The sequence below is a fragment of the Capsicum annuum genome, chromosome 8 (genome assembly GCF_002878395.1).
Source record: "Capsicum annuum cultivar UCD-10X-F1 chromosome 8, UCD10Xv1.1, whole genome shotgun sequence".
Lineage (NCBI taxonomy): Eukaryota > Viridiplantae > Streptophyta > Magnoliopsida > Solanales > Solanaceae > Capsicum > Capsicum annuum.
Window position 1 is genome coordinate 60,942,602 of NC_061118.1, and position 26,360 is coordinate 60,968,961.

General features: G+C 35.3%; 1 non-coding gene and 1 pseudogene across 1 annotated transcript; one reads left to right on the forward strand and one right to left on the reverse strand.

The window, feature by feature from the left end:
• Nucleotides 1–623: 623 nt before the first annotated feature.
• Nucleotides 624–1,494, reverse strand: LOC124886527 (annotated as a pseudogene).
• Nucleotides 1,495–24,807: 23,313 nt separating this feature from the next.
• LOC124886826 lies at nucleotides 24,808–24,914 on the forward strand. The gene has a single exon (XR_007044233.1). It is a non-coding gene; the product is annotated as a small nucleolar RNA R71 (small nucleolar RNA).
• Nucleotides 24,915–26,360: the final 1,446 nt, after the last annotated feature.

Here is a 26,360-nt window from a genome sequence, read left to right on the forward strand (position 1 = left end):
ATTCCTTTTATGTGGTAGTTCAAGTTGCCTTATTTTCTATGTTCATCAAAAAAGCACTCGAGAAGTTCATCATGTTAATTGTATTTCTATCCACTCATACATCAACCAACCATGCCTCAATTACAAACCTATGTTACTTGAATCCCCCTACCATTCAACACAATACATGTCATTTTTTTTACTACTAAATAATCACCTTTAAGGACCAGAATTCACTAATTATCCATACACCAGTCACCCCTCAAACGAATATAGGTGGTGTAGGTAGTTCCTCCAATTTGATCAATCAATATATCATGCACGCATTGCACTTATTCACTTGCTAGAGTTGGCTGTACTTTCTAACAAATGGGAAGTAGCAAGCAAGAGATATCATGAAAGAGAAGAATGCAGTTCCACTCAAGTCAGTTTATAAAAAGTGTACAACAACAATAATAAAGAAACTCAACCACATTACAAACAACCCTACTTTTAATTCTGGTAACAGAAAAGGACCATACCAATTCACGTGATTTGATAAAAAAAAGAAAATCATTCACTTGACTTTATAAAGAAGACAAAATACTACATGAGCTCGACATCAAATAAAAATTAATTTAAAGAATAAACCTTGTGTAGAAAGATCAAAACTCCTCATCAAAGCTCTAAGGTCCTATAATTTCTCTCTAAGACTTTTGAACATATCTATCCCATCATATTGTAAAATGACTTTAGATCAGATAGTTGTTTCATTGTAATTTTCCCTATTACTTTCCTAGCCAACCCCTCTTTCTCCTCATTGATTTTCAATTTCTACAAATAGGATAATGCATTCCTTACTATTTCTCCCATTTGCATTAACCTTGTTTTTTGTTTTAAACTCAATGATTTATTAGACTGTAAAAAAAACATCATAGTTGTTCGTTAAGGCGAATACAATGGATGGAGTCAGTAGGTTCAAAATTAGTCATGTACCTCTAGAAATTCTGCTCCTACATCTAAGTCTAAAGTTTTAGATGGCTAGATTGGATGACCTTTCTCGTATATATCTCTAGCAATGGAAAAACTTCTAACTATAATTTTCCTCTTTTTCTTCATTTCTTGATTAAGCTTCAAAGGATTTTGAACTGTTGTTGAGCTATTTTGTCACTTCTGATAAGCAACTGATGCCTTTACAAACTCCTATCAAAATCACATTCAACATGGTGTAAGATTAAGATATATAATACTAATAGTCTGATAAATAACTGTTTCTTTTAATAATAATGTTGACATCTAATTTGGTACCTGATAAGCAATTGTACATCCAGGATAATCAAATTCATCACTATCCTATTTCCTCATTCTCTCAGAGTGAGGGCGAAGTCCCATAATAAACTTACCCTCAGCAGGATTATAAGCATCCAAGTAATAAAAACCTTCAACTAAACCATTAGGGGAAAATGCCATAGGCACAAACCTCTGAGAGAACTTTTTGACTCCTTGATGGTGATAACTATTGACTGAAATTTCCATTTTTCCTTGATGGTGAACAAAAGTATTTACTCTTATCTTTATAGAGAGATAATAAATCATACCGATAATAGAAGTTACGATTGGACATAAAAGAGATTAGGAATGCATAAGAGAGATTGGACATAACTTACGAATGTCATTGATGTGTGCTCAACCCCCAATGTACATACAAATAAAATTAATTTAAAAGTGATTTCACTTTTTTCAATAAATAAGGAATTCAATCAGCACAAGGCTCCATTCTTCCCATGAAAATTTCATCCCTAGTCTTACACTTCCCTTTTATAAAATGTACTAGGATAGCCCTTCAATATCCTTTCCACAACCATCCATCACTTCTGTTGTTTTCACTAAAAAATAAAAGAAATAGGATTACTATACTTATCAGTAATCAGGGAGAGAGTCCCAAGTGAATGAAACTTTTCTGAAAATAGGTTAGGAATATTTCACCAACCAATTCATGTCGAGTTCTAACATCAAGTTATAGGTTTAACTAGCCTACTGAAGATTGTACAAGTCGAGTAAGATGAAGAGAATGAAGATGTTACCAAGTGAAATAAGAAGGAGGGTTTCCAATGATAGAGCAAGAAGCGACGTCTCTTGTGATATGGGTCACCGTAGAGTTGAACAAACTTGACGAAATCGCTATCGGTAGCATTCAATGAGAAATTTATCAATGGAAATTTTGAGCAACAATAACTAGGGCATGATATTGGAGAATAGCCCATGGAAATTTTGAGCAACAATAGCTAGGGCATGATATTGGTAGAATACAAAGAGTTTTTTCCTTTTTGGGGCCTTAAGTTTGATTAGCATATATTATTTTTATTAAATATTTTATAATATTATAATAATTTGGCGGTACTTCTCTATAAATTATTAATAGGGACTAGTTAATAATTTTCTTAGGACTAGATTTTATTCCTTCCCAAAAAAATGCACTATTAGGGACCGGAATTTAATTTCGTCCTAATAAGTATACTTTTAGAGACCAAATTATTGACTCATCCCTGAATGTTGGTCTTAAATAGACCTTTTTCTTGTAGTGAATTGGGAGAAGAAACGCATTACTCGAGCTTACGAATACCCTAAAATCACCCACTAATAGTTCTCTCAAGTTTTCACACTTTTTAGGATTCTATACTCTTGAAACTGGGTGAAAATGGGAGAAAATGGGTTAAGTAGGGTATTTATAGGATTTCAAGGTGTCTAGGTACCGCTAAAGCAGGCCCTGGGTTGCTTTAGCCGTTAATGCTAAAGTCGTACTCACACTGATAGGGTATCTGCTTAAGCAGTCAGTTGGCGCTAAAGCGGGTAGCGCTTTAGCGGCCAATATACCACCAAAGCAATACTTGCAGAGCTGGCCAGGGCAACTTAGGCGTCGGAAGGTCGCTAAAGAGCCCAAAGGGCCGCTTTAGTGGTCACACCAATGAAGTGCATCAGCTGGAGACTTGAAAGTTTTTTAGTCTCTTCTGACCCCTTGATATTCACTCGGAATCTTGTATACACAAAAAAACCTATGCTACCCTATTCGGAATCAATGGAGCAGTTAAAATTCCATTTTGAGGTTGTTTCGACAAAGAGTGTGTCCCACACCCATGTGTTATTTTTCTTAACTTTCGGCCAATAGCTCGAAATAAGTTTGGGAGCCTCAAAACTTGAACCAAGAATACACCTAGCCTAAAATTAATGTTTGGAGCTGTTGAAACTGTTAGAATTGGTATATGAGGTTGTTTGACTGAAGTTTTTGCCTGGTAGCCAATTCTAACTAATGGAGACTTTAAAATAGAGAATTGACTCTAAAAATCAAATAAGCTGTTCTATAATTGAACTGTCATCTCCAAGAAGTCATAAATGACTTGGGACAGCTATAGAAAAGCTCTAAATGACAAAAATAAGCAAAAATATAAAAAATGACCTAGGTGTCATTACAATAAAATAGTAAAAATTACATAATACCACTACTTAACTTACTATAACTACTTAAAATCTCAACTCTTTTAAGGAATTACACAAATTATTAATTCTAGTTTTTCTATCTAAAAAGTTTAAATACATTCCACACCCTTCATATTGCATCCTATCCCTCCTTTCTCTCTCACCATTTCTCCTTCTCCATCGACAACAACACCATCATGAAAAATGACCTTCATTAATTCTCCAAACATATTCACTACCACTCCACCAACAACAATATTTTTTCTCCATTTTTCATCATCAACATTCTAACATCAAACCTCCATCAAAATCAACCATCCACCCGCAAAAACTAGTCTTCTTTGCTTCAATTTCCATTAGAAAAATCACCACATCTCTAAAAAAACCCTTTTTCCTTCGTTTTCTCTTTCCTTTTTTGCTTTGTCTCCATCTTAATGGGATCCACACAAACAACCAGCTCATTGAAAATTTGTAAAGAGTCATTTTTTCAGTGAATGTCAGAGAGTTTTATTGATACAAGCAAAGATCTGGCCAGATCTTATCAGAAACGGTTGTTTCCTCCGATAGAAGAATTTCACAAAATTAATATATATATATATATATATATATGGATTTTTATGTGGCTAATATATGAACTAATGTATCTAATTAAAGTTATATATTAGACTGATGTTAATATTACTGATACACAAAGATATCTTATTCTTGGTACATTATGCGTGAAATATTACCGAATTAGTTGGAAATATATCTGAGTCATAATGTATTCAGATGATAATGATGTATTCAGGTAAAATTATTTCATTATTTTAATAATATTGAGTGATGTATCTGTGTAAAATTAAGTGATATATCCATGTGGACCAAATCATTGACTTTTAGTAGTATTGAAAATGAGTTGGGATAGGGAGTAATTAGCTTCAAAAGATGCAAAATTTATATTGTTTATACTATAAAATATGGGTAAATTGGATTTGGTTAAATATATATAAGAACAAGAGGAACAATATATAAGATAATTATCTTTCTTTAAAGTGTTCATATGTATCAATTGTATACAATATGAATCCTTATGCCCCTATTTATAGTGTTACATAGAGGCATACAAAAGGTTATTATAAATATGGTATTAATCATGAATATAATGGAGAAGTTTATGGAGGTGTAAGGTTACAAGAATAATGGTCATGAATGGTGAAGGGTATCTTCATAATGGAGGGAAGTGATGGATATAAGTTGAGGGAGTAAATTCTTGAAATAGTGGATATCCATACTATAATATTTTATAACAATCTTCCTTGGATGCCCTTAGATAATGTACCTTGTTACAACCTTACTAGGAAAAAATGTTGTGGGAAAAATCCTAGTAAAGAAAAAAGAGTACACGTATCTTAAATATGCATTATTTTGTTGTCTCATTAAAAACTTATCAAGAAAATTCAGTGGAATGAAACCTCGATCAAGATAAAAAGTACAATGCGTATTATACTTCCCCTGACTAAAACATCACTTAATTCTTCTTATAATGTCTTCCATTCTTGTTTGCCAACTTTTCAAATGTCGAAATTGACAGAATATTTGTGACCAAGTCACATTCATGAATATATTACATTCTTGAACTCATCCTGATACACTATTTTCTTATTTCTTGGATATGTTGAGTCTTTGAGCTCATTAATATATATTTTTGATAATTATTTTATTCATAACCTCATCATCACAAGCAATTTGTTCATTCATTGTTTGTAGCAACTTTCAAGTTGCGGACACTTTTATTTGCATGATAATAGAATTCTCTATCTTGTACAATAACATGATATGACAGTATTCTCATTTACAAATAGATAACTTTCATGTGGTACGACTTATGTGGATCAAATAACCTTTCGCTATTTGCATAACCAATAATTCTTGATAATACTGGTTAGAAATAATAGATTCATACCGATGTTTGATCTCACTCAAATATATCCACATAAAGGTAAATTATATCTTGCCTTTAATAAAATTATTATCTTTTGGATAGTAATAGCAGAATATATAAGTCCACCAACTGCACTAAAGTATAGTATGTTCAAACCACTTTCATAAGATCTAAATTGATTTTACTGTATTTTATCCGATTTCACATCCATTGGGGTACGATTTAATGGTATCGGTTTAAACTTTTTAAGTCCTCAAGAATTTTCATATAACATGTACCATCTAGCTAGACATTACAAACATTCATGATACGTATTCAAATTTTTCATCTATTATCAGACTGAAAGAAACATAAATGCATCCACCACAAGAGAATATATCTCCATACAATAATGTCAGAGTTTTTGTGAAAAAATCTTTATACCACAAGGTACAAACCATAATTTATTTCTTATGGATTTACATTTTCATTTTACTTTCGTACAAGAGTTGATTTGTACCCCATTTACCTTGTACCTTGGTCTTTGGATTATAAGCCCAAAACCTCACTTTTTCAAGTAGAATAAAATATACTTGAATTACATAGTTTTATTTGGCAAATCATTTATCTATTCACACTTTTGATAGATTTGAATTCACTATCCTCTTCACCATACATTATATCAAAGATATCATCGACGGTCATTTGGATATTAGTTTCAGTACGACATAACTTGTCAAGTTTTCTTTATTTTTTATCATTTTTTGGTATCTAAATTTTTTTCAATAGCTTATGAAGTATTATGTCATGGTACTCTTTTAAACCAATTGCCTTATTACAATAACTATTATGATCATTTGTTCCTCTTCTTCTTCTTCTTCTTCAAGGAGTTTTATCTTTGAACTGATTAATCTATTCAAACATGTCATAGACTTTATTCTTCAAGAACTTTTTATTGGAGCATTTACAGTTGAATTATAACATTGGTCATTGAATGTATCTGACAATGAACTTGCAATATTTTGCAAATCATGAATTATGTCTTGAACTTTAAGTTTAACTTTTTTTATGAGGATATAGATAATTCAGCTTTTATACAGAATTTCAGTTTCTAATTATCTCTCACTCCTAATATTAGAAAATCTAACATTCACCTTAACCTCATTTAGAGATCCATCTTTGTGCGTAGTGGAGAAATTAAATCAGATGTTGCATATTCAAATTTTTAGATGGAAATCATTTGGTTTCTGATCCTGAACCAACAAAATAGGAAAATGTTGTTGGCTTAATGCATACAAGTCCTGCTACATTTTAAATAACACATCTCATATATACCAAGTTTCTTTTGATAAATTTGTTCTCATAATCAATAGTTTAGCGATAATACATATTTTGCTAACCAACCAGTTTTATCAATAATTTTATAGTTTGAAACCATGCTCTTAGTTTAATATGAGCAAACAACCTTGCAAAAATCAAGTTGCAAGGTGCACTATCAAAGAACATGTGATCAATCATACATGCATCTATTAAATCATATAATAGTTACAATCCACATGGTATGTGAACGGGTCCATATTCACATTTTAAATATTTCAAAAATTCAAGGGATATACAATCTCAACTTTAGCTGTATAATGATAAATTTATCATGAGAACAAGCAGTATAAAACAATTCGTGAAGAACCTTTTATTTCATCAATATATAAACATATGAATCCTCAATTATTTTTGCATCACATTTAAATCGGGATGACCAACCGATCATGCCAATTTATAGTAAACTTTTAGTTTACCATCGCATGTGATTTCATCACCATGCCCATATTTCTATTAACAAACATGAATAAAAGATGAGTAACCTTTCACATAAATATTTAAAACCCCTTTAGTTGTAGTTCTATAAAGATGTTAAATCTTCTCATAATTTATAGTCTCAATATATTTTTAATTTTGGTTAGTGTATTTGAAACTTAATAAGTTACTTTTGAGACTTACTACAATCTTAATATCATATATGAACAATTCTCTAAGTAGTAACACATTAGCTCTTTTGGAGATATCAAATAATTATGTACTACCACATGTCTCATAACATTATTTGTATGGTGAACATCTCCTTTAGGGAGAAAATTATACTCTTATTCACATGGTCATAATCATTACAAGCAAGAAATGTTTCTTGCTCTACTATTCACATTGAACCGAGACCTGACCTTTACACGAGACTCGTGACCTGACCCCCACTCTGGATCTAATACCATACCCCGATTCTAAACCAAAAACCTAACCTGAGTCTACACCGTATAGCCTACAACTTCTAATTTTTTTCTTCATTCTTGAGGCCTGAATTCAAACCTTCCAAAGACTAACTTAAAATCCAAAGGTATGAGGTTTTGATAAATCAAAGTTCAAATTTGATTTCAAATTCTAGACATGCAGATCTGAAATTACGTTTTGTCAGGTCCCGACTTCAGACCTACATGTTTGAAGTTTGACTTCAAATCCATGTCTTTAACTTCAAACCTGCATATCTATAGTTGATTCTTGGCGTGTTATACCACACACACAAGTGTAAATAGTCTAGCAAGTAGTATAATGATTCTTAGAAAGCCGAATGTCGAATCCACAATGACTTATGTGCTTAGCAATTCAATCAATTCAATTCTTAATAGTACTTTAGACAAGTGATTGGTTGTACCAAAAGGTTTAAAAAATTTATTATTTTCTAATAATATGCTAAAGGAAAAATGTCGATTATGATCTTTAGCAAAGCTTTAACCAATATTTAGAGAGATTCGAGGGCTACGGCATGTAACACAGTCATGTTTAACATTTATTCATTTCAATGAACTTTATTTTTCAAATTGTGGGCTATGGGGTTATGTATACAATTTGGGAATAGTCATTCTCTAAACAATATATTCACGGTTTTTCCCTTTGATGAATTTTGGCTATGACCAATGTCCCACTAGCTAAATAGGCGTAAGAAAAAGCTACCTAAGAAAAAAGCAAGGTGCTTCTTTAATTGAACTCGACAAATTGCATTTTGGCAGAGAGATTTTTTTAGAAAGATTCTCTATTGGTAATTCTAAAATAGAAAAAATATAAATAAAGGCGCATACAAGGGAAAGGTCCCCCCCCCCCCCCCACCTTCTTAGAATTCAATATTTATGTTATGTTTTACTTCTTGTTTGCCTACTCTTTATTCAAGGTGATTCAAACCAGGGAAGGATTTTCTATCTTTATGGTCATAGCACCAGTACTTGAATGTGTACTTTTACCACTCTTTTCAGGTTTATCTCTTTGAACTAGTCTCACAACTACATCATTGAGCGAGGATATGAGTTTCTAATTAAAATTCTTTACGTTTTGATTCCATTTGTAGCTAAATAAGGCATTGTCCCTGATACAAACAAATTATAAGAAAAACAAAAGATGGGTGGAAAGAATCCCTGTGCATCTACTCCTCCTTATACTCGTTATAATCCTCTTCAAACACAAACTCTAAATCTACTTCAGAATCAACTCTCCTCTCATCCTCATTCATAAGTACATGATCATCTAGTGGCTCCTAAAAGTCAGGTCCAATGCAATATAGGATTCTAGCATGCTTGCTCAGTGGGTAATCATCCTCAAGCTTCTTCAACTCAACCTCTGTAGGGCGCCGATCTACACACATCATAGTCAGGTGTTTCATGCCAAACATGAAACTGGTAATATTTTCATCATGAGCAAGCCTCTCAACATGTGTAAAGTAGGCCCAAAAAATATTTGGGCTCCTTCACCCAAGAAACATCAATTCCTCTCACACTTTGAGGTATCTTGAAATTCGTTGGATCTTCCTCCGCACCATGACTCTTTAAGAACTATGATATCACTCCCCTAAAGCTGTACCTATAGCCAGTTTTTACTCTCACCTTCCTCAAAGGGGATATCAACACTAAACCTGTATTTATAACTTTGTTAGTCATAAGAGCATAAACTAGAATTACCCAATCACGAGTAATGTTGGACAAGTGAGAGACTGGGACCAGGCAGACATAAATAATTCTCAACCAAAATCTTGCTTCTTTGTTCAAGTGTGCATAAGGGAAAGTATTGTGATATCCCTTATACTTGTGTTTTGTCCACTTGACCACGGACCTAGAATTCCACAAATTGTAACGAATGACACAATACGGTGGTTGACTGAACAGAGCCCGCAAACCTTTGGTATCCCTAAAAAAGTGTTTAAGGACGCCGCATCAAAATGCATATTGTTTTCCTGAACTTGAACATAATTTTCCCTCTTTTTGGAAACCATTAGATAGAAACTCATGCACCATGTCCAAGTTACAATTATCCCACTCATTGAAGATAAAGAGCATCCCCAACTTCTCTATGCATGTCACACTACCTGGATATTTAGCCCTCAATGTCTCTCTATCAATCTTGTATATCAGCACATATCATGCTACATCATTATCCTTGTACCATTTTTGGTCGTCTGTGTCAACAACTTTCACCTAAAAATTACCTCGGGGAATATGCGAGCCTATGGAAAGTGGGGCCTTACCAGTACGGGACCTTTTCTATCTTTGGCTCAAAGGGAATGCTACTCATTTGCCTTTTCTCAATTAGATTCCATGAGTCCTGCAACATAATGAAAATTAAAAAGTGCTAGTGAAACGGAACTAGCTAACCACAACCACGCTTTAGGTTAGTCGTAATCGCCTCACACTTAGTTTGTTAGCCAACTCCAACTAATCTTTTTGGTTGGGTAGTCAGACTTCCCCTACTAAGTTTCATTGATTAGTGTACAAAATTCATCTTTCAAATGCATTCTCATATCATGACACCAATACAAATTACGATTGATTTATTTCCACAAAATACAATGAACATCGATAATTAATCCACCACCTCAACCATGCATGCAATTTACATATAACAAGAGCCAACAAGAATACCAAATTCACAAAGATTCAAACTTCACCCTTCATATCAAGCAGCCACAAATGAAAAACATGCAATTTGCTCACACAAAAAATGCACACATTAAAAATTTCCACACAACTTTATGCCACTAAGTTGAACAACTACTAACCCATATGAGTTTTGATAGAGTTTAGCATTATAAACACAATTTCAACACCATAATCACTCAAAATTCAAATTTTAACTCACGTTCAAGGTTAAAAAAAATAAGGTTGCAATACAATAAACCAACAAAAAAAGGATTAGAAGACTAGAGTTTAGATTTACACAAAGAATCCCTCACTCTAGCACAATAATTTTGTCCCCAAGTTGAAGATTAAGAAAACATACCTTTCTCTTGTTGAGGAATATAAGAGAAGAAGATTTTTTATGGTTTTAAGATTTGCTATGCACGACATTGGTAAAGGGGGGGTTGATGTGTGATGCTTAGGGTTTAAAATGGGGAAAAATATCTATTTGAGGGTTAAATAGGGGGTGATTGGGTCGGGTTTGACCCAGTCAAAACAAGAAAAAATTTGAACCCTCTTATCAACTGTATCACAGTCTTCAGTGCCTGAGCCAGGATCCACAGTGTGAAGCTCAGCGTGCAAGTATTCCAGTAGCTCCTGATGACCACATCTACGGTGCGGGGCTCAATTAATGGATTGGGCTCCTTGGTGCTAACCTTATTTGAATTGGCTGGCCTTTTTCTTAGTGCAATTTCACTCTGAATTTCACATTTTTTAATGTTTCCCAACATTTCTTCACTTGAAAGTCCCTAAAAAAAACAAAAATAGTTAGAAAAGTGGGTTGCCTCCCACCAAGAACCTGAGTTTTGGTTGCGACATGACTTACATTTTTGTCTATTCATTCTTTTCTTATTTTTTTCAAATAGAACTCCTACACTATTACATTACATTCATGTGTTGCCTCTCATACAGTGCCTAATTTAACATTGTGGAAAAACCCAACTCATAATCACTCATTGGAGACTGTAATGACGTCCTTTGTCGATCCTCGTCTTTACCCCAGTAGTGTTTAACTCTTTGACCATTTAGTAGAAATGTCTTACCTTCCTCTTTATCAACCAGTTCAATAGCCCCATGATCATTTATCCTGACCACTTCAAGTGGGCCATACTACTTGGAATTTAGTTTATCGGGGAACAACTTCGACCTAGAATTGAACAACAACACCCTCTGTCTAAGCTCAAATAAGTGAAGCACAATATGTTTGTCATGCCACCTTTAGGTCGTTTCCCTGTAAAACTTTACATTCTCTTTGGTATGCAATTAGAATTTCTCAAGCTCATGTAACTGCAACATTTCTATCCTACCCTGTTAACTCAGCATCAAGGTTCAATTTTTTTACGGCCCAACACGCTTGGTTTTCACTTTTTGGTCTTTTTTTTTATAAATCTTTGCATTCTCACAGTCATACAATTGGAATTCCTCAAGCTCATGTAACTACAATATTCTTTCTGCCCTGCTAACTCAACATCAAGGTTTAATTTATTTACAACCCAATATGCTTGGTGTTCCAACTCAACTGGCAAATGACATGTTTTCCCAAATACTAACCTATAGGTGATGTCCCAATAGGAGTCTTGTATGCAGTCCTATATGCCCACAGTGCATCATTAAGTTTCATTGCCCAAATTTTTTGCTATGCATTTATCGTCATCTGCAAAATTGCTTCACCTCGCAATTTGAGACCTCAAATTGGCCACTATATTAGGGATGATAGGTTGTGGAAATCTTGTGTCCTACCCTATACTTGGCCAAAAAATTCCTGAACCAACTGTTGATGAAGTGTACACCACCATCACTAATAATTACTCTCGGGGTTCCAAACCTTGTGAATATCTACTTCTTAATAAACTTAACCACCACCTTGGAGTCATTAGTAAGGACTGTTTCTGCTTCCACCCACTTAGAAAGATTATCTACTATAACTAGAATGTACATATTTCCATATAAAGTAGGAAAATGGCCCATGAAGTCTATTCCCTACACATCAAAGATCTCTACCTCCAGAATATTGTTCAAAGATATCTCATGCTTCCTAGAAATAGAGCCTATGCACTGGCACTAGTCACACTCTTTAGAAAGTCTGGCTTCATCCTTAAATAAGGTGGGCCAAAATAAACTAGACTATAGTACTTTGTGAGTTATGCGCTCACCACCATGTGGCCCTCATAAAGAGATGGATTACAACTCTCTAAGACCTATTTTACTTCAGATTTTGGTATACATGTTCTGATTACACAGTATGATCCCTATTTAAACAAATATGGTGTATCCCATATGTTGCATTGGGACTCATGGTACAACTTCTTTCTTTGTTGACTTATGTTCTAAGGTTGGTACACCCCACTCACTATCAAGTTTATGCTATCATCATACCAAAGTAGCTCTGTGACGCTCAATGCCAAGAGTTGTTCATCGAGAAACTCCTCTTGAATTCTGCTATTTTCTAAAACATGAAACCAACTCTCCCACCTAGATAGATAATCCGCTACTTGGTCTCAACCCCCGTCAATCTTTAACCTCCAAATAAAATTCCTGAAACTACAATATCCACCAAATTAGATATATTTTAGCATCTTTCTTACTAAAAAGGTATTGAATAGTTGCATGATCCGTGTACACTATTACTTTGGTACCCACTAAATATGACCAAAACTTATCAAACTCATACACAAGAGCCAACATTTCTTTTTTATCATCGTGTAATTAGATTGAGCTATGTCCATAGTCTTGCTTGTATAATAAATTGAATAAAAGACCTTTTCTTTTTGCTGCCCAATATGGCTCCCACAGTTGCATCGCTCTCATCATACATTAACTCAAAAGGTAACTCCTAATCGGGAGTAATCAATATAGGTTCCTCAATCAGCTTTTTCTTCAACACATCAAAGGCTTCACACAATCATCATAAAATTGAAAATTTATCTCTTTCACTAAAAGTTTGCACATAAATCTTGGAGAAATCCCTTATAAACAACTTGTAGAACCCAGCATGCCCGACAAAACTATGTATACCCTTCATAGATATGGATGGAGGTAGCCTCTCTATGACCTCAATCTTAGAACGATCAACTTTTAAGTCTCTTCGTGATACTTTATGGACAAAGACAATGCCTTCTCAGACTAAGAAGTAACATTTCTCCTAGTTAAGTATTAGATTCATCTCTTCACATATTGCCAGCACCCTATCAAGATTTTGCAGATATACATCAAATGAGTTACTGAAAATAGAAAAAGCATCCATAAATACCTTAACAAATTCTTCTACCATGCATAAAAGATCACCATCATGTAGCATTGAAAAGTAGCAGGTATATTGCATTGTCCGAAAGAAATGCTGGAAGGCATAGGTACCATAGAGACATGTGAATGTCATCTTTTTCTTATCTTCGAGAGCAATGTCTATCTAGTTGTTGCTTGAGTATCTATCTAAGAAATAATAACACTCTTGCCCTGCAAGCCTATCAACCATTTGATCAATGAAGGAAATTGGATAATGATCCTTTGGAGTGGCTTCATTCAACTTATGGTAGTCTATGCAAATCCTTAATCTTGTGATAATTTTAGCCGAGATCAACTTACTTTTCTATTTAGTAATCATGGCCATGCGTCCTTTTTTTGGGAATTCATTGAACTACACTGACCCACCTACTATTTGAAATAGGATAAATAATGACTGCATGCAGTCACTGAATCACTTCTTTCCTTACCACATCCTTCATTATGGGATTCATTCTACACTGATGTTGAGCACTAGCCCTGTGCCCTTCCTTTATGAAAATTTTATGCATGCAATACGATGGGCTTATTACCTAAATATCATAAATTCATCAACCTATCACCTTTTTCCTTATTTTTAGAATAGAGAGCACCTCACCTACCTGTGCTTCAGATAAGTATCATTGTCCCCCAAGTAAGCATACCTAAGGTGTGATGGCAAAGTCTTCATCTCTAATTTCGAGGCTTCCAATGGTGCCCTAAGAGGTCTATTCAATGGCTCAAAAGCCCTTGTGCAAATTAATATGTTGGCTATATCTAGAACTTATAGCATATCATTAGCCTCTGCATCTTAAAAAATATCAGACCCAACCAGAGCTCTCTCTAAAAGATCCTTTAAAGTAATGAGAAGAAGCTCCGATTTAAGATTAATTATCGTGATAGTTGATAACTCCTCATAGATAGCTGGTAGCGACATAGCCTTGTAGATATCAAACACTTCAACCTTATCATGTGCTCTCATTGTGAGTTTCCCAACAACCAAATCTTTAAGTGCTTGACCATTAGCCAAGAAAGTTCACCCCAAAATAAATGGGACTTTCGGATCTATATAAAAATCTAAAACAATAAAATCCATGGGAAAGATAAGAGACTCTACTTGCACCAGTACATCATTCATTATTCCATCGGGCCTTGCCAACGAACGATTAGCTAACTGTAAAATGTGTTATGGGTCTTAGAATTACCAATCCTATCTTCTTGAACAAAGAAGTGGGCATTAAGTTGATGTTGGCTCCAAGATCACACAACTACTAGCTTTGATGGACTGCCCAATAATGATCTAATTGATGAAATTTCCTGAATCTTTGAGCTTTGTTGGTAGTTATTCTAAATTCTGGATGTGCACTCCTCAGTAAGTGCAATGGTAGAATTCTACGTTAGGCGACTCTTGTTAGATATAATGTCCTTTATGTACATGGCATACCTAGGAATTCCCTACAAAGATTAATGTGCACCTACTTTAATAAATCAATAAACTTTTGACAACGTACTTCCTCCTTTTGCCTTTTCAACCGTTGTGGAGATGGGGGAGGTGGATTCACACTTTCCACATTGTTTTCCTTGCTCTCAACTATTTCATTCTCAATTTTCTTCTTATCTCTGAACACATGAGTCACCTTTTTGGGCTAAAACTCCTCCAATTCTAGACCACTGTGAGTAGAAACTAGATTAACTTGCTTAAGATTAGGATTGTCATTGCGTAGACCTCCTTTAGGTCTAGTGTTATGTGCCCCAATAAGTTGTCCCAACTGAACCTCCAAAGTATTTGTAGCTAGTTGTTGGTTCTTTATATCAGCCACTATTTATGCTTGGATTGCCATGATCTGCTATGACATTTCCTCAATATTATTGGATTGAGCATTAGACTGATATCCTATGCTTGTTGTTGAAAATTTTGATTTATTTGGCTTCTATGCTGATTCACATTCTTTCCCTAATTCCACCCTATGAGTAGTTAGGGTGGTTACACCAATTTACATTATATGTATTCCCAAAATTTAGATTAACTTGGCATTGTGCATTACCCATAAAAGTTCACTGATTTTGAATTAGCAGCACAGGCATCTAGAATGATCACTATTTCCAAATACCTCACACCAAGTTTGAGTCTGCTACAAAACATTAATCAAAGCTCGTTGATGCCCCAAATTCAAGTTACAAGACTAAGTGTTCATTTGATTCTGGAAAGAGAAAATCTGTGTTGTAATAGATGTCAATTGATTAAATTATAGCAACCCTGTAACCTTTTTCATGGCACTTCTTAAAACATTTGCATTCCATTTTGAGTTCCCATGTGAGATATGATTTAGAAGTGTGTGCAACTCATTATATGTCTTCACTTACGCCTGTCCATACTATAATACCCTGAGATTCCTAACCGATAGTAGAACCATACTTTAAGCTCATGAGAAATAAATTCTAGTGATTTGGTAGTTTTATGATCAAGTTTGGTGTATATTAAGGCCTCAAATACATCCTAGTTATTAGACGAATCAAAACATCCCTTACAAATTAAATTCTTGGGAAGGATATTGGTCTCATCAACTTCAAATGAGCATGCCTCTTGTTGTACTATAAATTTTTGAGCTCATAACCAACAGATAAATAGATAATTGAATTAGCTTTACAATGATACCAATTTCGCCCACATCCGATATCGGAGCAAAATATTACACCCATTTTACTCCAACATGTCAGCCTGGCAAGTAAGTGACGACATAAGCTGACGGATTATCATAGATCTCACGGCTTATCAGCCCATGTAATTAGACTTAGATAGAAACCCATCAATTTTACCTCCCAGGTGATGACCTGGGCTGACGTGCTATCACATATCTGACGGCTTATCAGCCTTGGTCGTCAGCTAAAAATTTCAGCAACTGGGAAGTGATTTCATATGGGTATTTTGGTCTTTTCCCTCATTCTAAACCTTACCCCCACGACATAAAATGACAAAAACACGTACTTAGATATTGTGATTTAGTTTCAAAAACTCTTAACCCTCTTTTTTCCCAAGAATAAACTTAGAGTTTCTTCTCAATTAAATTCAAGACCCCATCACACTCTCCATAAGGTAATCAAGAATTAAGATTCCCATTCCAGAACCTTCAAGAAAAGTCGTTCTCTTTCAAGATTCAAGCTTTTAAGGTATGTTAGATGTTGATTCTTGGGTTTCTTTCACCAAGAAGTTCAAGAATCCTTTTCTAAATTCAAGATTATATATTTATGAGATTGTCATGATTTTTGTGAATAGAAATTGAAGTTCATGTTGTTAATGAGTTTTAATTCATGACTTGATTTCAAAAATCCAAGCTTTGATCCTACTATGTGATGTTCATGATAAAACCCCTTCAAGTTGCATGATATTGATGTATTCATGATAATTAAGTATAGAATTTGTGGTATAACTAAAGCATGCTCCCCATATGTTTGATAGAATGCGTAAGTAAAGAGAATAGTGCCTTTTTAGTATGTTAAGCATGAAATCCCCGATTATATGATAACTAGTACATGCCAAGCGTTTGTTGAAATGCATTAGTGAATGTATTATGATAAGTTGCATGCATTCTTATCCATGTGTATTCCTTATTGAACAACTACTAAATATTAGTATGCATACCGTATACATTTACATGTTTATGACATTCAAGTGATTGACGAGATATCGTATTAATTGTGTTGTGAGTGAAACTCCATTGTCATGATATTCAAGTGTGGTCCTATATTATTTATTTATGCTATCGAGTCCTAGGGGTATTTATACCCAAAAACTTAGTTGTTTGTCTAGAGCCGAGTCAGACTCAAGATAATCTCAGTCGTGCTATGATCAGTAGAATTCAGTCAGCTACAGAACTTAAGAAAATTCAGTAATCTTAGTACTAGTTCAATCAAGTCTCTGTATCAGTCTAACTCAGTTTCGTATCTAGTTTGTACCTCAGTAATATTCAGAACTCAGTTTAGATTTCAGTAAAGCTCAATAAGTTATAGAACTCAATAGTATTCAGACAGAAAGTATAATTCTGAAGTGTTTCGTCAGACAACGAAATCAAGTGAACTCAGTCAGATCAGTCAAGTGAGATGATCAGTAATAGATTTAGCTCAGTCTAATACAGTTTAAGAATCAGTTCAGTATCTTTTATTTGGGAGTAAAAACTAGCACCGAGCAATTACAGGGACAACGACTTCCCCATTAGAGAGGCAGAGTCATTAGCATCAGTCCCTGAACTCTAGAACTGTGTAGCCAGCGCAGGACCAGGAGTCACCCATATGATTAAGGCTTGAATACCTTGTAGGAGTCACACGATACCTTAGGCTTAACTTTCTGTTCAGGGTCACCCGTTAGAGAGGCTTGACCATAGTAGTGTCTTTACCCATGGCATGGTACTGACATCCTTCCAGCTAGGGTTACAGGTTGGACCCCACCAATTCAGATTAGGGCATGTCGGTTAAGTGAAAACTCCCACAGTTTCAACTTCAGATTCAGTCTCATTCAAGAACTCAGATAGTTCTTCAGATTTAGGGCCGCCAGATGTGGTCACACAGCTCAATGAGGGACTTAGATAGTTTCCCAGATTCAAAGATCACCCACTAGATAGGCTTGATCTCAAACTCAGTCAATCATTGTGATTATTAGTAGATTCAGAGATCACCCACTAGATAAGCCTAATCTCATATATAAACCATCATATCATAGTAGAATCAGAGGTCAGTCGCTAGATAGGCCTGATCTCAGATATAGTTAATTATTATTATTATGAGTAGACTCAGTTGTTTAGTATCCAGAGTTAGTGAACTCAGATATCAGTACTAGTCGACTCAGACATCATTAAGTCAGTATTCAGAAACCAGTATTCAGAAGTTAGTATTCTGTGTTACTACATTTCTATGATAGTTTATGCATTCATGCATGTATTTTCATTCAGCATACTCAGATTGTCTAGTTAGTATTGTTCATGCATAAGCCCTTGTATTTAGCCTTACCTTATCTAGAATACCAGTACATTCAAAGTACTGACACATACTTTTCTCTTGTGCTATGGTATCTTATACCATAGGTTCAGAAGGGCGAGATCCAGAGCACCCTTAAAAGTTCAAACTCAGTCAGTAGTAGTAGATGTGGCAGTGAGTCCTCATCATTCGAGGATGCTTCTTATTTTAGTATTACATTAGATTTAGTTTATTTCAGTAGTTAGAGTTAGTTGGGGATATATTCCATCAACTCCTTATGCAGAAAGTTTAGAGGCTTTCAGACTACAAAGTTTTTCAGACTAGTTATATAGACAGTTATTTCAGTTTTGATATTGATAGACATTATTCAGTTGTATGTTAAGTTTTTGAACCTTATGGAAAGTTTTCACCAATTTTTTGCATGTATTTCATTATATTATGCAGTGCTCAGTACAGGTACCAGAAAAGGGTTAGCTTGCGGTCCTTCGGGATCATAAGCACTGTGTAGCATTTCGGTTATATAAAATTGGGGCGTTATAAACCTTGTATCAGAGCCTAAGGTTCAATAGTGTCCTAGGGAGGCTGAAAGCCGCATCTAGTAGAATCTTGTACATGGGTGTGTTGCACGCCATATTTATGTATAGGAGGCTATCAGATGTTTATAGAAACAGTTTCTCTTTCTTCCTGTCTCAGATCGTTCTATAGAAAGGCTCTCTAAGAAACTTATGTGGATTCTCTTCAAGTTTCATTCATGTCAGCTTTACCCTACTTTTAAGGTAACAGAAGTAGTGAAGTCCAAAGTCTTACAGATAGAGCTTTCTCAGACAGTCCCTACAGATAGTTTCGGGATAGTGTTGTCTAAACTTGGGCAGAGTATGTTTCATAGGTTTAGTTGTATAAAAGGTGAATCAGTAGGTTTGAAATAATGTATGCAAGAGTTTAAGTTTAGTAATTCTAAGTTATATGTGTTGTTAATGTGAGTATAGTGGTAATCCTTACGGTATGGGGAGAATATAAGTTTAAGAGATGTGACATTTGAAGGCTAGGATGAGAGTAGAAAGATTATTAAAGATTTGTGGATATTCATGTTATGCTTTAGAAACTAAGTTTGAAATCATTGAAGAATTTAAGTTAGTGGACTTTAGACTAAGTATGAAGGTGTGGACGTAAGTTAAAAGATGTGATATTTGCAGCCCATGATAGTAGCGGATGTTATGTTGATGTATAAGTGGCTAGACATGTTTTAGAGATTTTAGTAGGCTTGAACAGTGCAGGGAGAATTTAAGTTTATGATCTTCAAACTAAGTATTAAGGTGTGGAGGTGGTATAAGTAGCCTATAACGAGTATAACTCAGTTCATGCGTTAGGCATTAGATTCAGATCCCAGACGTTTAGTTATGAACCAGTTCATAGGTGCCTTGTGCATCGCCTCAGTTTTCTTGAGTTCTTCAATGAAGTAAGTGTTCTTAGAGGGACATAGCATACTAAGGGGGATATACCCTATAACTCCCCGATGTTTTCAATTCCTAAAACCCATTCAGTTTTATGCTCAGATTCTCATTACAAGCTTTGCATCAGTTATCATTGCATAGTAAGTCATGCTTTCAAGAGTCAGTTCAGTCAAATATTCATGCATTAGATATGCATGTTCAGTAGAAAATTTCAGTTCATCAGTGTATTCAATCATGCGTTTGTGAGAGCAACTCTGTCAAGTATCCATGCATCAGATATGCATGTTCATTATGAGAATTCAGCTTATCAATAGTTTCAGCCGTGTATCCCATGCATCAGATATGCATGTTAAGAATAAGAACTCAGAATATCAGTAGTTACAGTTTCATAGTCATGTTTTAGATTTTCTCATCCCTTAAGTAAGCTCAACCGATCAGTACTCTTAGCCTAATAAGCGATATTCGAGGATGAATGTTCCCAAGGGGGAGATATTGTAATACCTTGAGATTCTCAACTGATAGTAGAACCATGCTTCAAGCTCATGAGAAATAAATTCTAGTGATTTGGTAGTTTTATGATAAAGTTTGATGTATATTAAGGCCTCAAATATGTCCTAGCTATTAGACAAATCAAAACATCCCTTACAGATTAAATTCTTGGGAAGGATATTGGTATAGTCAAAGTCAAACGAGCATATGTCTCATTAAACTATGAATTTTTTAGCTCATGACCCACCAACAGATAGATAATTGAATTATCTTTCCAACGACACCAATTTCGCCCATATCCGTTATCTGAAAAAAATGTTGTACCCATTTTACTCCAGCATGTCAGCTTGGCAACTAAGTGACGACGTAAGCTGGTGGCTTATAACAGATCTGATGGCTTATCAGCCCATGTCATCAGACTTAGACAGAAACCCATCAATTTCAGCTCCCAAGTAACAACCTGGGCTGATGGGCTATCACAGATCTGACGGCTTATCAGCCTTGGTCGTCAGCTGAAAATTTCAGCAACTGGGAATTAATTTCGTAGGGGTATTTTGGTCTTTTACCTCACCCTAAACCTTACCCCCACGACATAAAATGCTAAAAACATGTACTTAGCTATTGTGATTTAGTTTCAAAATATCTTAACCCTCTTTGTTCCCAAGAACAAACTTAGGGTTTCTTCTCAATTAACTTGAAGACCCCATCACACTCTCCACAAGGTAATCAAGAATTAAGATTTCCATTCCAGATGCTTCAAGAAAAGTCATTCTCTATCAAGATTCTTGATTTTGAGGTATGTTAGATGTTGATTCTTGGGTTCCTTTCACCCAAGAATTTGAAGAATCCTTTTCTAAATTCAAGATTATATATTTATGAGATTGTCATAATTTTTGTGAATACAAATTGAAGTTCATATTGTTGATGAGTTTTTTAATTTATGACTTGATTTCAAAGATCCAAGCTTTGATCCTACTATGTGATGTTCATGATAAAACCCCTTCAAATTGCATGATATTGATGTATTCATGATAATTAAGTATAGAATCTGTGGTATAACCAAAGCATGCTCCCCACATATTTGATAGAATGCTTAAGTAAAGAGAATAGTGCCCTTTTAGTATGTTAAGCATGAAATCCCCAATTATGTGATAACTAGTACATGCCAAGCGTTTGTTGAAATGCCTTAGTGAATGTATTATGATAAGTTGCATGCATTCTTATCCATGTGTATTCCTTATTGAACAAATATGAGATATTAGTATGCATACCCTATACATTTTCATGACATTCAAGTGATTGACAAGATATCGTATTGATTGTGTTGTGAGTGAAAGTCCATTGTCATGATATTCAAGTGTAATCCTATATTATTTATTTATGCTATCGAGTCTTGGGGGTATTTATACCCGAAAACTTAGCTGCTTATCTAGAGCTGAGTCAGTCTCAAGATAATCTCAGTCGTGTTATGATCAGTAGAATTCAGTCAGCTACAAAACTTAAAAAAATTTAGTAATCTAAGTACTAGTTCAATCAAGTCCCCGTATCAGTCCAACTCAGTTCTTTATCTAGTTTGGACCTCAGTAGTATCTAGAATTCAGTTTAGATTTCAGTAAAGCTCAGTATGTTACAGAACTCAATAGTATTCAGACAGAAAGTAGAATTCTGAAGTGTTCCTTCAGACAACGGAATCAAGTAAACTCAGTCAGATCAGTCAAATAAGATGATCAGTAACAGATTTAGCTTAGTCTAATACAGTTTAAGCACCAGTTTAGTGTCTTTCAGTTGGAAGTAGAAACTAGCATCGAGCGAGTGCAGGGATGATGGCTTCCCCATTAGAGAGGCAGAGTCGTTAGCATCAGTCCATAAACTCTAGAACTGTGTAGCCAGCGCAGGACCAGGAGTCACCCCTTAGATTAAGGCTTGACTACCTTCTAGGAGTCACCCGATGCCTTAGGCTTGACTTTCTGTTCAGGGTCACCCGTTAGAGAGGCTTGACCATAGTAGTATCTTTATCCGTGGCACGGTACTGACACCCTTCCAGCTGGGGTTACAGGTTGGACCCCACCAGTTCAGATTGGGGCATGTCGGTTAAGTGAGAACTCCCATAATTTCAACTTCAGATTCAATCTCAGTCAAGAACTCAAATAGTTCTTCAGATTTAAGACTGTCAGATACGACCACACAGCTTAGTGAGGAGCTTAGATAGTTTCCCAGATTCAAAGATCACACACTAGATAGGCTTAATCTCAAACTCAGTCAATCATTGTGATATTAGTAGATTTAGAGATCACCCGCTAAATAGGCCTGATCTCAGATATAAACCATCATCATCACAGTAGAATCAGAGGTCACCCGCTAGATAGGCCTGATCTCAGATATAGTCAATCATTATTATTATAAGTAGACTCAGTTGTTTAGTATCCCAGAGTTAGTGAACTCAGATATCAATACTAGTAGACTCAGACATCAGTAAGTCTGTATTCAGAAACCAGTATTCAGAAGTTAGTATTCTGTGTTACTACATTTCTGTGATAGTTTATGCATTCATGCATGTATTCTCATTCAACATACTCAGATTGTCTTGTCAATATTGTTCATACATAAGCCCTTGCATTTAGCCTTAGCTCATTTACCATACCAGTACATTCAAAGTACTGACGCATACTTTTCTCTTGCGCTATGGTGTCTTATACCATAGGTTCAGAAGCGCGAGATCCAGAGCACCCTTAGCAGTCCAGACTCAGTCAGCAGCAGTAGACGTAGCAGTGAGTCCTCATCATTCTAGGATGCTTCTTATTTTAGTATTACATTAGATTCAGTTTATTTCAGTAGTTGAAGTTAGTTTGGGACATATCCTATCAACTCCTTATGTAGAAAGTTTAGAGGCTTTCAGACTACAGAATTTTTCAGACTAGTTATACAGACAGTTATTTCAGTTTTGGTATTGATAGATATTATTAGTTGTATGTTAAATTTTTGAACCTTATAGAAAGTTTTCGCCCTGAACTCTAGAATTGTGTAGCCAGCGCAGGACCAGGAGTCACCCGTTAGATTAAGGCTTGACTACCTTTTAGGAGTCACCCGATGCCTTAGGCTTGACTTCCTGTTCAGGGTCTCCCGTTATAGAGGCTTGACTATAGTAGTGTCTTTACCTGTGGCATGGTACTGACACCCTTCCAGCTGGGGTTACAGGTTGGACCCCACCAGTTCAGATCGAGGTATGTCGGTTAAGTGAGAACTCCCACAGTTGTAGCTTCAGATTCAGTATCAGTCAAGAACTCAGATAGTTCTTCAGATTTAGGACCGTCAAATATGGTCATTCAACTTAGTGAGTAACTTACATAGTTTCCCAGATTCAGAGATCACCCAGTAAATAGGCTCGATCTTAAACTCAGCCAATCATTGTGATTATTAGTAGATTTAGAGATCACCCGCTAGATAGGCCTGATCTCAGATATAAACCATCATCATCACAATAGAATCAGAGGTCACCCGCTAGATAGGCCTGATCTTAGATATAGTCAATCATTATTATTATGAGTAGACTCAGTTGTTCAGTATCCAGAGTCAGTGAACTCAGATATCAGTACTAGTAGACTCAGACATCAGTAAGTCAGTATTCAGAAGTTAGTATTCTATGTTACTACGATTTCAGTGATAGTTTATGCATTTATGCACGTATTCTCATTCAGCATACTCAGATTGTCTAGTCAGTATTGTTCATGCATAAGCCCTTGAATTTAGCCTTACCTCATCTAGCATACCAGTACATTCAAAGTACAGACGCATACTTTTCTCTTGCACTATGGTGTCTTATACCATAGGTTCAGAAGCGCGAAATCCAGAGCACCTCTAGCAATCCAAACTCAGTCAGCAGCAATAGACATAGCAATGAGTCCTCATCATTCGTGGATGCTTCTTATTTCAGTATTATATTAGATTTCAGTAGTTGAAGTTAGTTGGGGACATGTCCATCAACTTCTTATTCAGACAGTTTAGAGGCTTTCAGACTATAGAGTTTTTTAGACTAGTTATACAGACAGTTGTTTTAGTTTTGATATTGATAGACATTATCCAGTTGTATGTTAATTTTTTTTAACCTTATGGCAAGTTTCTGCCAGTTTTCCGCATGTATTTCATTATATTATGCAGTGCTTAATACAGGTGCCAGAAAAGGGTTAGCTTGTGGTCCTTCGAGATTATAAGCACCGTGTAGCATTTCGGTTATAGAAAATTGGGGCGTTACACACCCGCTAGAATCTTTGTATTAGGCTCAAGCCTCTCTATAAAAGTATATACCAAAACCTCATTGGTCTGATGGTGGAGTGGAAAATCACGAAGCATGGGCTTGAACCTCTCTCAAACTTGATAAAAAATTTCACCATTCTTTTGTTTGAAGCTCAATATTTCATTCCTCAACCTTGCAGTCTTTTTTATGGAAAGAAACTGATTAGAAATTTTTATGCCAATCATCCCAGGAAGTGATGGAATTAGGTGGTTCAGTCTTCAACCACCTTTTAGTTTCCCCTAACAAAGAAAAAGGGAAGAAGGTGAGTCTCACATAGTCAGTCGAAACTTCTGCGGGGATATACATATCACTGATCTCAAAAAGATTTATGCAAGTGCTGCTTTGGATCCTCATGAGATAGTCTTATGAACTGGATGGTGGTGTGCAATAGTAGAACCATATAATGTTTCAGCTCGAAATTGACCTCCTGCATTCAATTTGCGAATGCTATTGGTGAAATTATTGGCAAGTGGGATTGCCACCTCACGAACTGGCCTAGTCGCTGTCATTTTAGCAGGAACAATTTCTACTGATCAGCCAACTGAAGTTGTTGAATTGGGTATTAACGAGCTATTGCCCTCCACCGCTGATGAAACACTCATTCAGGCTCCAAGTACGTTTCAACTAATTCTCTTTCTCTTGTCAGCCCGAGGTACAAATTAGACCTGCAAAAATCAACTACTAAGATTAAGTTTTCAACACTTGTATAATATTATCGAAAATAAAATACAGAAAATTACTAATTTCTTAAATCTTTGACAACGACGCCAAAAAACTTAGTGTGACCTACTGCATACACAAGTGTGTGTGGTCTAGCAAGTAGTATTGTAGCTCTTAGAGAGGCAGATGTCGAACCCATAGGGACTTGTGTGCTTAGCAATTCCCTCAATTCAATTTCCAATAGTATTTCAAACAAGTGATTGGTTGTATCAAAGGGTTTGTAAGATTTATTATTTTCTAATAATATGCAAAAGAATAAAAGATGTCGATTACGATTTTTAGCAAAGTTTTAACCGATATTTAGAGAGATTTTAGGTCTACGACATGTAACACAATCATGTTTAGCATTTCTTCACTTCAATGAACTTTATTTCTCGAATTGCGGCTACAGGGTTAAGTATACAATCCGAGAATAGCCGTCCTCAAAATCACTTATTCGAACTAATCTTACAACTATATCAGTAAGCGGGGATATGAGTTTCTAATTCAAATGCTTTAACGTTTTCACCCCATTTGTAGCCAAACAAGGAAAACTAGGTATATTTCTATCCTAGTTGCGGATCACCCTAACTGTCATAAGAGATGATCTTATTCCTCATGTCCTTCATCCTATTCTCGCATTTCCATGTTCAGTTCATACAAGAATTACACATTTATTCTAATGTTGGTCAGACACTAAAATAGTATATCCACGAACACAAGCACAACCGAATGAGAAATAAACTCCATGACACAATCAATTACTAAATAATCATGTTTTAGACATAATCCCAGGGTATTAGTTACTCATAGTCTGAAGAAAAACATAATAATTAATGTTAATCATAATAATTAACCGCCTCAGAATTGATCCTGGGTGT